This window comes from Athene cunicularia, assembly GCF_003259725.1.
Source record: "Athene cunicularia isolate RWA chromosome 4 unlocalized genomic scaffold, athCun1 chr4_part1, whole genome shotgun sequence".
Taxonomy (NCBI): Eukaryota; Metazoa; Chordata; class Aves; order Strigiformes; family Strigidae; genus Athene; species Athene cunicularia.
Window position 1 is genome coordinate 27,594,165 of NW_020799098.1, and position 12,122 is coordinate 27,606,286.

At 39.5% G+C, this 12,122-nt stretch overlaps 1 protein-coding gene across 1 annotated transcript in view; it reads right to left on the reverse strand.

The window, feature by feature from the left end:
• Nucleotides 1-11,958, reverse strand: part of COMMD8 (COMM domain containing 8) — a 17,956-nt gene extending 5,998 nt beyond the window's left edge. Inside the window, exon 1 of the mRNA XM_026846697.1 lies at nucleotides 11,931-11,958. The gene's annotated coding sequence lies outside the window, so the exon portion shown is untranslated. The remainder of the gene's footprint in view (nucleotides 1-11,930) is intronic.
• Nucleotides 11,959-12,122: the final 164 nt, after the last annotated feature.

Genomic DNA, 12,122 nt, shown 5'->3' on the forward strand with positions numbered 1-12,122 from the left:
CCCGCGGGGCTCTGCGGTGCCCTCCGGCCGTCGGCGGGGGCAGGGGGAGGCGCCGGCGGTTTACGAGCTTTGATAGGCACGAACGCTCAAGCTGTTTTTGCATGTTGCTTGTTTTGCAGCTTTGTTTTTTCATTCGTAACAGGCTAACTGGTGGCGGAGGAGGAAGTTCAAGGCTTATGACGGGCGCTGCTTCTTCTCTGACGTTAAATGAAAGTGAGGAAGTTAGGAGAAATACTAACTACGGAAGCCCGTGCTGCCCGTACAGTGTTTGCCGTGAACAAGTCGTTTCTGCTTTGCCGAAGTAGAGTTCAGTGCTCACCAGAGTGTGGAGGAAGTTTATGGAACAGGTGTTAGCATTAGCAGTGACCTTTCCCTGCCTTAAGTTGATGTCAGTGGGAACGTGAAGAAGGAAAAATGCCCAGACCACTTGTACAAGAAAACCCGTAGGAATTCAAGTCCCAGCAACGCACAAAACCGCACAGAAACTGGTAACACTTCTAGGCAGACCTTATTTCACTGAAATCACTAGGCTAACTCACAGGTGAAGAGTTAGGCCTATATAAATGTAACACTGGGTTGTAAGGATGTGAAAGCAGCTACAAGTCTGTACTAGTGGATATAAGGTCAGTGGAAAACCCCAAGCTGGTTAAGTCGGTTTGCAGCAAGTCTTCTCCAAAGACAGTGGCCTTGTAGGAACAGTGTTGTGTGTGGGAGTTTTGGAGAAGAAACAGATCGGAAAGGACCGATTTTATGTTTTGCTGACTAAACTTTCAGATCCACCCAATTTCAGAGTTTGCTACTGCTGGTAGATTAAATTTTTAACAAAGGCTTCTGGGAAATGTATTCAGTTTTATTATGGAGGAATTACTTGAAGCTGCTGTTAAATTCAGGAATAGCTGAAATTTCAAATGAAATATTTTGTATAATTTTCAATAATAATTGCCCTTATTTCCCTAGAATTTGTTTTGTTAGATAATGAAAACCTATCCAATTTCTTTTGGCTGTGCAATGTTGCACACTACAAAATAGAGCAGCAGGGGGAGCTTCTGCTCCAAACAAAACAGACTCAGAGACAGCACAGGAAAAGGAGAGAAAGAAATTAGGGGGAATAAGGAGGAAAGTAATGAATACCCTGCTCCATTGAAAGGGATCAAATAAGTGACAAATACAAGAGATGTAACATATGAAAGACAGGAACACATAAAAGAGGACAGGGAACCACCATTCTGTCTGATAAAATCTCCAGTAAACCCTTTCAAAGCAGCTTATTTTCTTCAGGTCTGAAGAATAATGTTTCACTTTTCATAGATGTGTAGTTTAAGATAATATTTGGATTCAGCCTAGTGAGATATGAGGAGCAAAGTCAGACTGCACAAGGAGACAAGAGATGGGTTAGCTAAATCCACGTTTCTAAGCCTGTGTTCAACTACAAAGGAGTAGGGCATGCAAAACTGGCCTTTGGCAGTTCAGAGTTTGTCTGGACTTGGATTATTTGGATTTGCCATCAGGTTTTAGGCCTTAAAAATAAGAGATTTTCATGCTTCTGTACCACAGCAGCAATAATCCACCCCTCTGAACATAAACTGCCAAATAACCACAAAATCAGAGACAGGGAGGGAAACTTGTAGAACAGAAAGGACAGCAAGAAAAGAAGCAGCTTTATGAGAAAAAAAAGCAGAGTGAACACGTTATATTATCCACATTGCTGCTGATTTATAGAGGGTTTTGTTTGCTTTTACAGATAACTCACAACATAAACTGCAGTAATTAAACATATTTTAAAATTAATCCTTTTGTTGCTCTTGTTTTTGGAGGAATGGCAATAATTAAAACATTGGGAAATAATTTAATAATCAGAGGTTCTTAATAAAGGTGTTTTACATTGCTCTAAGTATATTCAGTTGGGAGAACATCTGAGCATCAGTATAATTCTGCCCCACAAGGAACTATGAAATTGGTATGGCAACAGAAATAAATACATAATTCTTCATTTTGCTAACACAGGAAATGGGATTTTTAAATGCAGAAGCAACATGAGGTTGCAGTTCAGATTAAGCAGAACTAAAAGTCAGTTACCATGAAAAAAGGAGATCCCATCAGTCCCCCAGCCACTGTTACAGCTCTACTTCCCTTCTCCCTCCCTTTTGTGAGCACTCGGGTACCTGTGGCTGCAGGATGAAACTGCAAGTGATATGGCTGAAAACTAGTTATTTCTGCATGGACTTTTTTTTTTTTTTTTTTTTTTTTTTCCCCACGGGTTTTCAGATTTCAGCCAGGTTGGAACAGAGCACCACTTAAGACAGAAGATAACTTTGTTGTTGGGACCAAGGGAGAAGGCAAACTACCCCTCTGGCAGCCCACACTTAGATCAGATTAAATTGGTCCTGAAACTACAGCTTGACACATGAATATCAGTCAATAAACCACTTTATTAAACCAGGAATCTTGAAAGCTTTTGTAGAAGTTTACATATAAACATGCTCATAGTGATATACTACAGGTGAAGGAGATTGAAAATAATGTATCTCCATTTAATTTTTACACTGACTAGCCAGTGAAGTTCATAGTAAGTGAGATGGGATAAACAATATGACACTGATGTGCAGAACATTATCAGCTATTTGCTCTTCACAATCTATAATCATAATTTCTCCTGAATGAGAAATCAGTTTCTTAAATTATTTTACTTGTAAAATTTAAGCACATAAAACCATGACAAATTTTGGTTCTTATCCTTCCCCCCCTCCTCGCCCTATTCTGTAAATATACTACTTGTGTATTCACTCTATGAGACATGAAAAGTATGTTACATCATGCATAGTGGATAGAGTCTGTGTCCACAGCTCTATACTTGTCTCTATCTTCTCTATCTTTTTTTCAATAAAGAGATGTAACTACAGGGACTTCCTTCAATGTTCTTGATTTCACTTCCCACTCTGAAATTTCAAAATCCCCTCACTGGTTTCTGTAGCAGTGCTGTCCCTCCAACAAGACTCACTAAAGATATAGCAATATCTGTAAGGGACATTCTCATAGTTCAACATCACCTCAGAGACACACAGATTATATACCAAACTGTGTACTGCCTTTCATAGACAAGAACATACTAGAGATCATTCAAAACAGCTCTGCTACATTCCAGGATTTTCAGGGAGGAACTGCTATTGCCGGACTCTCAGAGTATACTTTGAAGTACCAGATGGGAAAAATCTTGTACATAGTATTCTAAATCAAACAAGTTATTATCATAGGTTTTTAAAATATCTGTACTGTATACACCTCCCTGCCTGAGGTAGTGGAAGGATCAGGAGCTGGTATCACACCCACTGTTTGGTAGGACAGAGACAGGGCAATAGTTTAGACAGGAAGAGTGACTTACTTTATAGGCCAAGGAGCCTGTACTTGGCTTGATTCATATACCCACTAAAATAACGACCCATAGCTCAACACAAACTGGAGTCAGTAAAGGGGCCTGTGGGCTCATGAGTCCCACTGGTCACCATTTTCTGTCCACAGCTGAGCAGGCACAGGCTTATTCCTGGAGCTATATGTCTTGCCTTTCCTCTCCTCAAGACACGCTTCTTCGCACAAGCTTCTTTGACATGATAGGGAGAGGACTTTGTCTCCCACCCAACAGGAGTTTCTATGAACATTCTTCTAACTCCCCTTTCCTGCAGTTCAGGACAATTATTTCTTACCCTGTGTTCAGGGAACATGGAAGAGCGTTTATTTTCACCTGATTTATTGCTATCATTTTATAAGAAAAAAAATCTACTGTTACAATTTCTATTTTTCTATATCCCCCTTCTCATGTGTAAGAGTTCTAGGTGAACTGAATACTAGGTGTGTGTCAGGACTGGAATTTTACTCACCACGTGCAGGTCTAACGATTGTAATGGCTGGAATGCAAAAAGACAACAACAGAAAATGAATTAATAACTTTTAGGGCAGATGCAGTAAAACTATAAAACAAATATTCCTCCCCTTCTCTAAGCCTAAGATTTTAATATTAATAATGAATGGTAAGAGTGTGTTGGTGCTTTTCAAAATTGTTTGGGCATCATAAAAGATAAAAGAAAATTCCATGTGGGTAGACTATGATGACTCTTAGCCCTATTAGTAAACAACAATTAGTAGACACTGGAATATGTTGCATAGCAAGTTACACCAACACATCATAATAGCAGTGGGGAGAAAGTATTCCTAACATAATAAATGCACTACTAGGTACATCTTTCCTCATCCATACAAGAAATTTATTATTATCCATACAAACATTTATTATAGCTAATATAGCTGAGAACTACTATGATAGCTACTATAGATTTTATTTTCATCACTTAATATTTTAAGGTAATGAAAACAGCTGTTGGTCAAATAGTTACAATGGCAAAACTCTGATTTTGCTGACAGAGGCTGTCTTGATCAAGGGCATAGAAAGAGAAGGTAATTTTAACAGACCAAGAAAAAAGCACAGTTTGTCAATACAACTATGTCCACGTTAAGAGTGGGTTTTGCCAAGTTCAGCACAGCAGTGCCCTTTTACCACTAAATCCCTTCCAGGATAAATCCAGCCAACTTGCTCCCAAGGCAAATGGCGTTGGGATTTACAATTCTTTCTCAGTCTTGTCAGCCTGTATCCAGTTTGGCAGCATATCACGTTGGCCAGAATGCCTGGACTTCTTTGGTGTCTCTAAATAATATAAAAGGGGCAGCTTTTCACATCTACCTCCTACTTCTGCCTTTCTCATTTTCGTGGGAAGTAACAATTGAATAGACTTCACTGAAGACATTCTTAGATTCGTATTAAACAACAAATTCTGTCTATCCATGCCTGAATCCAAGATGAGGAAAGTGGAGTCAGTACGCTTTACGCATATAACTTTCCTTGACCGATATTTAACATCTGTTCCCATTTTTCTCTTTTCTGAGACAGATTGTGTGTCTACCATACTATAGCACAGAACTAGGGTAAAGAAGAAATTCCAACTCTGCCACTATATTATTTGCTGCTCACTTCATCTTACATCTCAGTTTCCCCACCTCCAGAATTAAGATAGTAATATCTCACTGTTCCTACAGGTCATGTAGGAATCCATTAAGTTTGTGGCTGTATACCATCATAGTTTATTAACTTCAAATAATATCTGATAAGAACCTTTTGTATTATTCTTTTGTATTTTGGGAAAAGTATGACCATGGCAGCAAGCCAGGTATGTGTCCAGAATGATAGCAATTCTTTTTTCTTAGGAAACACATGACAATATGATATCAAACAAATGTAGTGTTCATGAGGAATACGGAGAAATACATTGCAGAGGAGAAGGAGGCCAGGAAAAAGAATCTGAAGGTAACATCTTCACAGAAAGCTAACTATATATGTATTAATTTTAAAAGTAGATTTTGGAAAGCAGTTGTAAGTGTCCTGGACAACTTCTTTATAGTTACGAACTTTTTGAACCTTGCTAACTGTCACACTGTTGCTGCAGTTGCATAACCTACATGACCCATGACCTCCATGACTCCTGGGACAAATTATGCTTTGAATTATATCACTGCAATTCTCCTTTAGCATGAGAAAGTCTCAAATTAACAAAGATACAAAAAGAAGAGAAGCAGACTGCATACTTGTTTGCAATGACAAACAATTTTCTCATGGCTTAGTCACTGATGAGTAAGAGAGTCATGCCAATTAAAACCATTGTATATCATCTTGCCTATGTATAATCTCTCTTTCTAGGTACAAAAAAATGTTCTAATTTACCTAAAAGCATTACCAGCTAGCTGAAAAAGTCTGAAAACCCTCTGGCTCATGCACAACTGCGACTTGTATAAGGAAAAATAATGCAGGTATTTATAAATAGGGTTTTCTATAGTGAAATAATGAATTTCATTATGCAGAGGACAATAGCTTTTATTAGTATTTTGCTCACACCAGATCTGCAATGGTTTAATGTTATCACATCAGCAGAGATATTCTTAATTTTCATTGAAGTAGCTGAGATGACATTTGCTTTTATGTAGAGTTACTCTGGAGCAAATTCTGCTCTCCAGATCATTTCTCTTTGCACCGTAAAAACAAGGTCTACTTGCTCTTCCACAAGCCACTGTAAAGAATGTAGTAAGAATCCTTCTGTCACAGTTTGGAGAATATTTCAGGAGAAATTCTGAGTGACTTAAAATAGAGAATTTACAATTATGTTAATTTTCCTATTTTTCCTTAAATAGTTCCTTTACCTATAGGATGAAAATAAGGAGAAAATATAAATTGTTAATTCAAAGACAGGCTATGTTTTTATCATATGTTAATTACAATGCATTATACGATGTAAAGTCCTAGCAAAGAGCAGTTGTTCTAAGGTTGTCACATATAGTAATAGTTACAAGTACACTCTAGTCTTCCTTGCAAGTTTGAACTTGATCTACAGATACTGTAAAAGTATAAATCTTTCTTGTCTTTACTGTGGCCATTAATTAATCTTGGATCTGTGATCTACCAGGCTACCCAAGCGGATCAGAAACACACATGTAGTAACATTTCTTTCAAGTCAGCTGAAGCCATACTTGTGCTTTATCTTGGTCTTGGTCTATACTTTATCTTCCCCTTGGTTTACAGTGGCTCTAGAAGGTGAGATGATCAGATATAAAGTCTGCTGGAACAAAGTTTCTCCTTTAAAAATGTTTAACTACATGTGAACCATAAAAAAGTTTTTATCAGTGTGGTGTCTTGTGGACACTTTTGATGTGATACTAGGTTCCCTAAAATTAGATTAACCATCTTATGAAAAAAAGCCTTGGATTTTCCCTTGTGGAAAATACCTGAGAGAATCACAAGTCCCAGTGGCATCTTCACACCTATCTGATGGATTATTTTTATTTGTTCAAGAAATTGATATAATAGTTGTGACATTAGTAAGTATGTTAAAATAGTGAACAATTTTCTTTAGTAAGTTGGAGTCATCTGTTCAGCAGAAATTATGAGTTAGAAAAAAGTGAATAGAAAAAAAAGCTTGAGAAACATTATAGCCCAGGCAATACCTTTCTAACAGGCAGAGAGCGGAAAACACAACTTTTACTAAATAGTTCATTTGATATCACTGACTCAGCTCACTTTATTAGCCGATAGTTGTTTGATTAAAAGAATGAAGAATTAAGGTTGTTTTGTGGACCCAATAAAATCAAGTCAAATAACTTGCTTATATATACAGTGAAAAGGAAGGGACATAAGTTCATATCATAAGTGTATATCAGAAGTGTTCTGATGCACAGTAAAACTGTAGCGGTGTAAACAAGCTAATGTTTACAGCTGTAGATAAGATAAGACTGAAGATTAGCCACGAGAAATTGCCACACCACAGTAAACAGAAAAAGAAGGGACAAAGCAATTTATCCAAGTGCATCAAAGCCATCTGTGTGAAATTCTACTTAGCTAGTACTACTTTCCTACCATACATACTTTCCCATCAGCCCAGGAGTAGCAGCATTAGATAGTGTTCCTTTACTTACAGTTTTGTCTCTTCTTTATTCAGTGGGCCCATGTTAGTTCAACAGGGTAGTGAACCTGGATTGGTAGAAACTGGAGTCTCACTATAAATTACCAACTCAGCTTCCCTATTGTAGAAAGTACTAATGCAAAAATCAGAGGTAAATTTCTGCTGCATTAGGAGTTGCAGTAAGATGATATCTAATTGAAGATGATTTTCTGCTTGTCCTGGTAATTCAGAACCCCTTAAAAGTGAGATTTTTTCAGACTCCTTGTTAAATTCCAGTTGATAGTTACTTTCTGCAGAGTGGGCAACAGAATTAAAATCCCTAGAACAAGAAGTCCCATCATCTTAGTTACTTTCAGGACGGAAGTTCCTAATACACAGTGGCCAAACCACAGTGAATGGCGTATCAGTAAATGCTACATCACTAATAACTGATACTGACTACTAATAACCGCCCTCCAGAACTGGCACCTAATGCAAGCTTCCTGATTCCTGGAGTTCTGCAATTGGCTAAACATAATGGTATAAACCACAGACAAAGCACGAGGATTGTATGAATGAATTCTACAGTCAGTTACTCCCTTAAAACTTGTGTACACAAGCTACATCATTGCAATTTATCCAACATTAACCAAGGTCTGAATGAGTTGGTTAAACTGCATTACACCTTTGGCTGGACATTTTTATTCAGAGTTTAGTATAGCCTTCATTTGGTTTGATATAATTCATTCTTATCTGGTTTACTTTAGCAAAACAAAGGTGGATGGATAAACACTAGGAACAAAAAGAACTATTTAAACCATCAAAACAGTGGTCACTGCTAGTATAAGAGCAAATGGGTATGAGATTGTGTTTAGAAGCTAGAAGAAAATTCTTAACCCTCACAGTAACCATACTCTGGAACAGTTTTTTTAAATACAGTAATATGCGCAAAACACCTAATTACTTTTAAGCTAAAACTCAGTCAATTCATGAGCCAGATTACATGGCATGCTTGCAATAACCAGGAAATAGATTCAGTGACCCAGAAGGTGCCTTTCAGGAAAGTTCCCATGAAGATATTTACATACCTACTCTACCTTTCTCAAGATTTGCAAAGTCTACATAATGTCCACAGGATATATCTTACACTGTAAAAACATAAAAACAAGTGTTAGATCTTTCAAACTGAGCATGTAGTATCAGCATCACTAGCAAACACTTTCATGTTGTGGCATTTATTCTCCCTGCTTTCATTTTTTTTATTTGTAACATGGAAGTAGTAATACCTTCTTGTCTCACAGGGAGCTGTGAAGAAAAATTCATGAATATTTATAAAATGCTGACTCCAGTGATGAACACAATCTCCTCACAAGAAAATCAATAAACCCATACAGATTTAGATGGTGTACGGTAAATAAAGGTTATAGCCACACACAAACTAGAACAGATAAACAGATAAACAGCTAATTCACCATGCACCCATATCCTGTAAAATGAGTCAGACTGGGGTCAGGAAATATATCTGAGGATCTTGTAGTAAGAGACTACCTTGGTTCATATGCACCACAGTCAGCTTTAATTTGCACTGGCAAAATATTGGGTTTTCATGTATAACATTGGTTAGGACTCTAAATACATCATTTAGCCAATGATCTTGTAAACAATAATTCAATGTAATTTAAAATTTAAGGTTTTTTGGTGAAATCTCTGCTACAGTTAAATTATTTGGGTTTACTGCAGAGCTAAGGAGGAAAAAGGTGATCAAATTACTGGGTGATAATCAAGTCCCTTTCTGGCTGTGAATTATGATTAAAAGGCTACCACATCTTCAAAGATATTTAAAGCAGAGTGTATGTCATAGTATTTTACTATTTATACTGCAAATACACACCAGATCTCTCAGGTACATGCAGTGACCTGATATAAACGCACCTTGTACTTGCTAAGCTGGTCCAGGAGCATCTACACTGCAGTAGTGATAACCATCTATGCCTACAAACCCAAATCCCCACTGGCACTGCTATTTATGTGGATTTGGCACTGGAATCATACCCATGTTCTTCGCATTTCATTAACTTGAGGTACTCTGGGAAATGTTTGATGGCATGCTATGACATAATTTCCCTCTTCCTTCCAGGTCTTCATGGGAAAGTCTTCAGTCTGCCAACATGTTTAGTTGACAGTTCCCATGATGTAAGTTCTTCTCTTTCATGTGCTCCAACCAGTGCCAATATGAGCACAGCTGGATGAGCTGTTCATGCTTGTACTTGCAGAGTTATTGCAGCCATGAACAGATAGAGAGTTGAAGAACACAGACCAGAGAGTTCTCCAACTGTGCTGGAGTCATCAATGGCTCTCACGTGCCCATAGTTTTCCCTTTTCATGTGGCTGTTCAGGATTTAATAGGAAAGGCACTGCAGACCTCTCTGGGAAAAAAAAGGGATATATCTGTGTGGATGACATTCAGTGTTATTACCTCCACACAGAAAAGCTATCAGTGAGATTTCTCAATCAAGCATTATCTCTGGTGATTATCTTCTTTATAGTTACTCATCCATAGCATACTTGGGAGAAGACAGTTTAAATATACTTCAGACATGCTGGATGCTTGCTTTCAGTGCTTGGGATCAAGACCATTTGTACTACTGGACAGTAGCACAAAAGGTTAAAAGTGAAAACATGTATGTATAATGGCTGAGTCAGGTGCCAGTAAAGCCTCCCACCCACCCAGTCAGACCTATCTCTCTGAACAGCTCATATACCCTGCTTCAGCACATCTAATGAAACTGCAGAGTGCTGCACTAAGGCAGCCAAGATAGTTCATTTAGGGTTTGGTCAGGTATTTTTGCAGCGCATTGATGTGCAGGCCTAATTGAGGGAATTGTTGTTGCTGGGCAAACAGGGGAAATAAAGTGATGCCTTCTGTAGTTGTAAACTTACAGAATGCACTGACATGCATGAAAAAACATGAATGGGAAATGTGGGACTCTGCATATGAATTATTTACAGCTCTGATGTGATTACAGAAGAGATGGCTAGTTTGTTAAAAGCTGTGTGATGTTCTCTTCTTTCTCAAACACCTATGCTAACCTGAAAGTTCCCATAAATCAACATGTTAACTAATTAAACAACATTAAAGTAACTGTTTTCTGGCAGGCCTACTACCACTTGTGTCTTACAGCTACCCATTCTGCCCTCCTCAGAATTGCATCCTCTTTCCTACAGCACCTGAGGTGGTGGATCCTGCCAGAGAAACATAAGAACTCCGTATCTTTTCCTGCCCAGAAGAATAAACCTGCATATTTTCAAGGCAGCAGTTAATGGACTTCCTTCATTTAGATGTATTTTTATTCCATCTGACACACCAATATATTTTGAAATTCCTGCGAGCCATATGGGCACTTCAGAGAACAGACCATCAGCTGCTGATCACTGAAACATAATCAAAGTGTTTTTGGTATGTGGTCAGGGATGTAAGGCATGTTAAAATGCAGGACAACAGAGGAAAATGATGTTGTGCAGATGGGAAGGAGAGCACAACTAACTACCACTGCTCTTGCACAGCCCCTCCAGCTCTCCATTAGGAATTCATTGTTGATACTGGACAAGTACTGGTAACTCTGATACATTTCAGTAGGGACCAAGTCTGCAAATAAATTTTTCTGGGTTTTTAAAGTCCTTTTCAAGAAGAAAATTATCATGGAGTAGCAATTTTCTCACTTTTGTGTAGTAGGCCATGTGATTTCATTGTAAGGGGCAGACTTCAGGAGTGCTCTGGAAGGCTGTTAAGAGCAAAAAGGACAGTGTGGGGCTTCAGAAGGGCTATTGATGGAACAACTCACTGAGGTTCCTCATGGCAGTGATTTGTTTTAAGGTAAGTTTCTCAATAGCCAGAGGCTTACTTCCTAGAAAATAAAGAGTGTTTGCTAACCTTGATTAGCCCAGTGGCTAGAAAACTTGATGTTTAGACAGGCCCTGCTGCCTTCAGTGCCAGATTGTCTTGGCAAAACATCAAGAACATCAATTTCCCCAACAAGCTGTCAAGGGCATCAGGTTCTGTCACAGCCGCACTCCTGCCACAGCCTCCATCTGCTAAGGCCTGAAGGAAAAAAAAAAAATGCCTTTAAACGGTAACTAACCTTTGGATGGGCAAGCGCTGCAGTCAATGCAGATTGTAAAAGCAGCTCATTTGATTTCTCACTTTGAAAACTCAGCACTTCAGCAGGGCAGGAGAAAAACTGCTGATGCCTGGGCATGACGGCCCTTTGCCTGCACGCAGCCCGTGTGGCTGGCTTGGGACTGGGTTTGCCCCTGGCTGGCGGAAAGGGTTTGCTTGGCGGTACCGAACCGAACCTCCCCAAGCGGCAACCGAAGGCCTGGCCCTCACGGCAACGAGCAAAGCTCCCTCACCCGGGCCCGTGGGGTGTGCGGCGGGGCCGCTTTCGGAGGTGCCCCCCGCGGCAGCCCGGCCGGCGGGTCCTGCTTCGGTCACTCCCCAGGGGAGAAAGACCAGAGCGGGAAAGAGGCGGGAAGAGAAGAGCGGCAAAAGGCCGGTAAGGGCAGGCTGAGATGCCGAGAGAGGTGCCGAGGAAATGGGGCGGAGGCGGGCCGGGGCGGCAGGGGGGCGCGGCGGTGCCGCGGAGGCCGGGC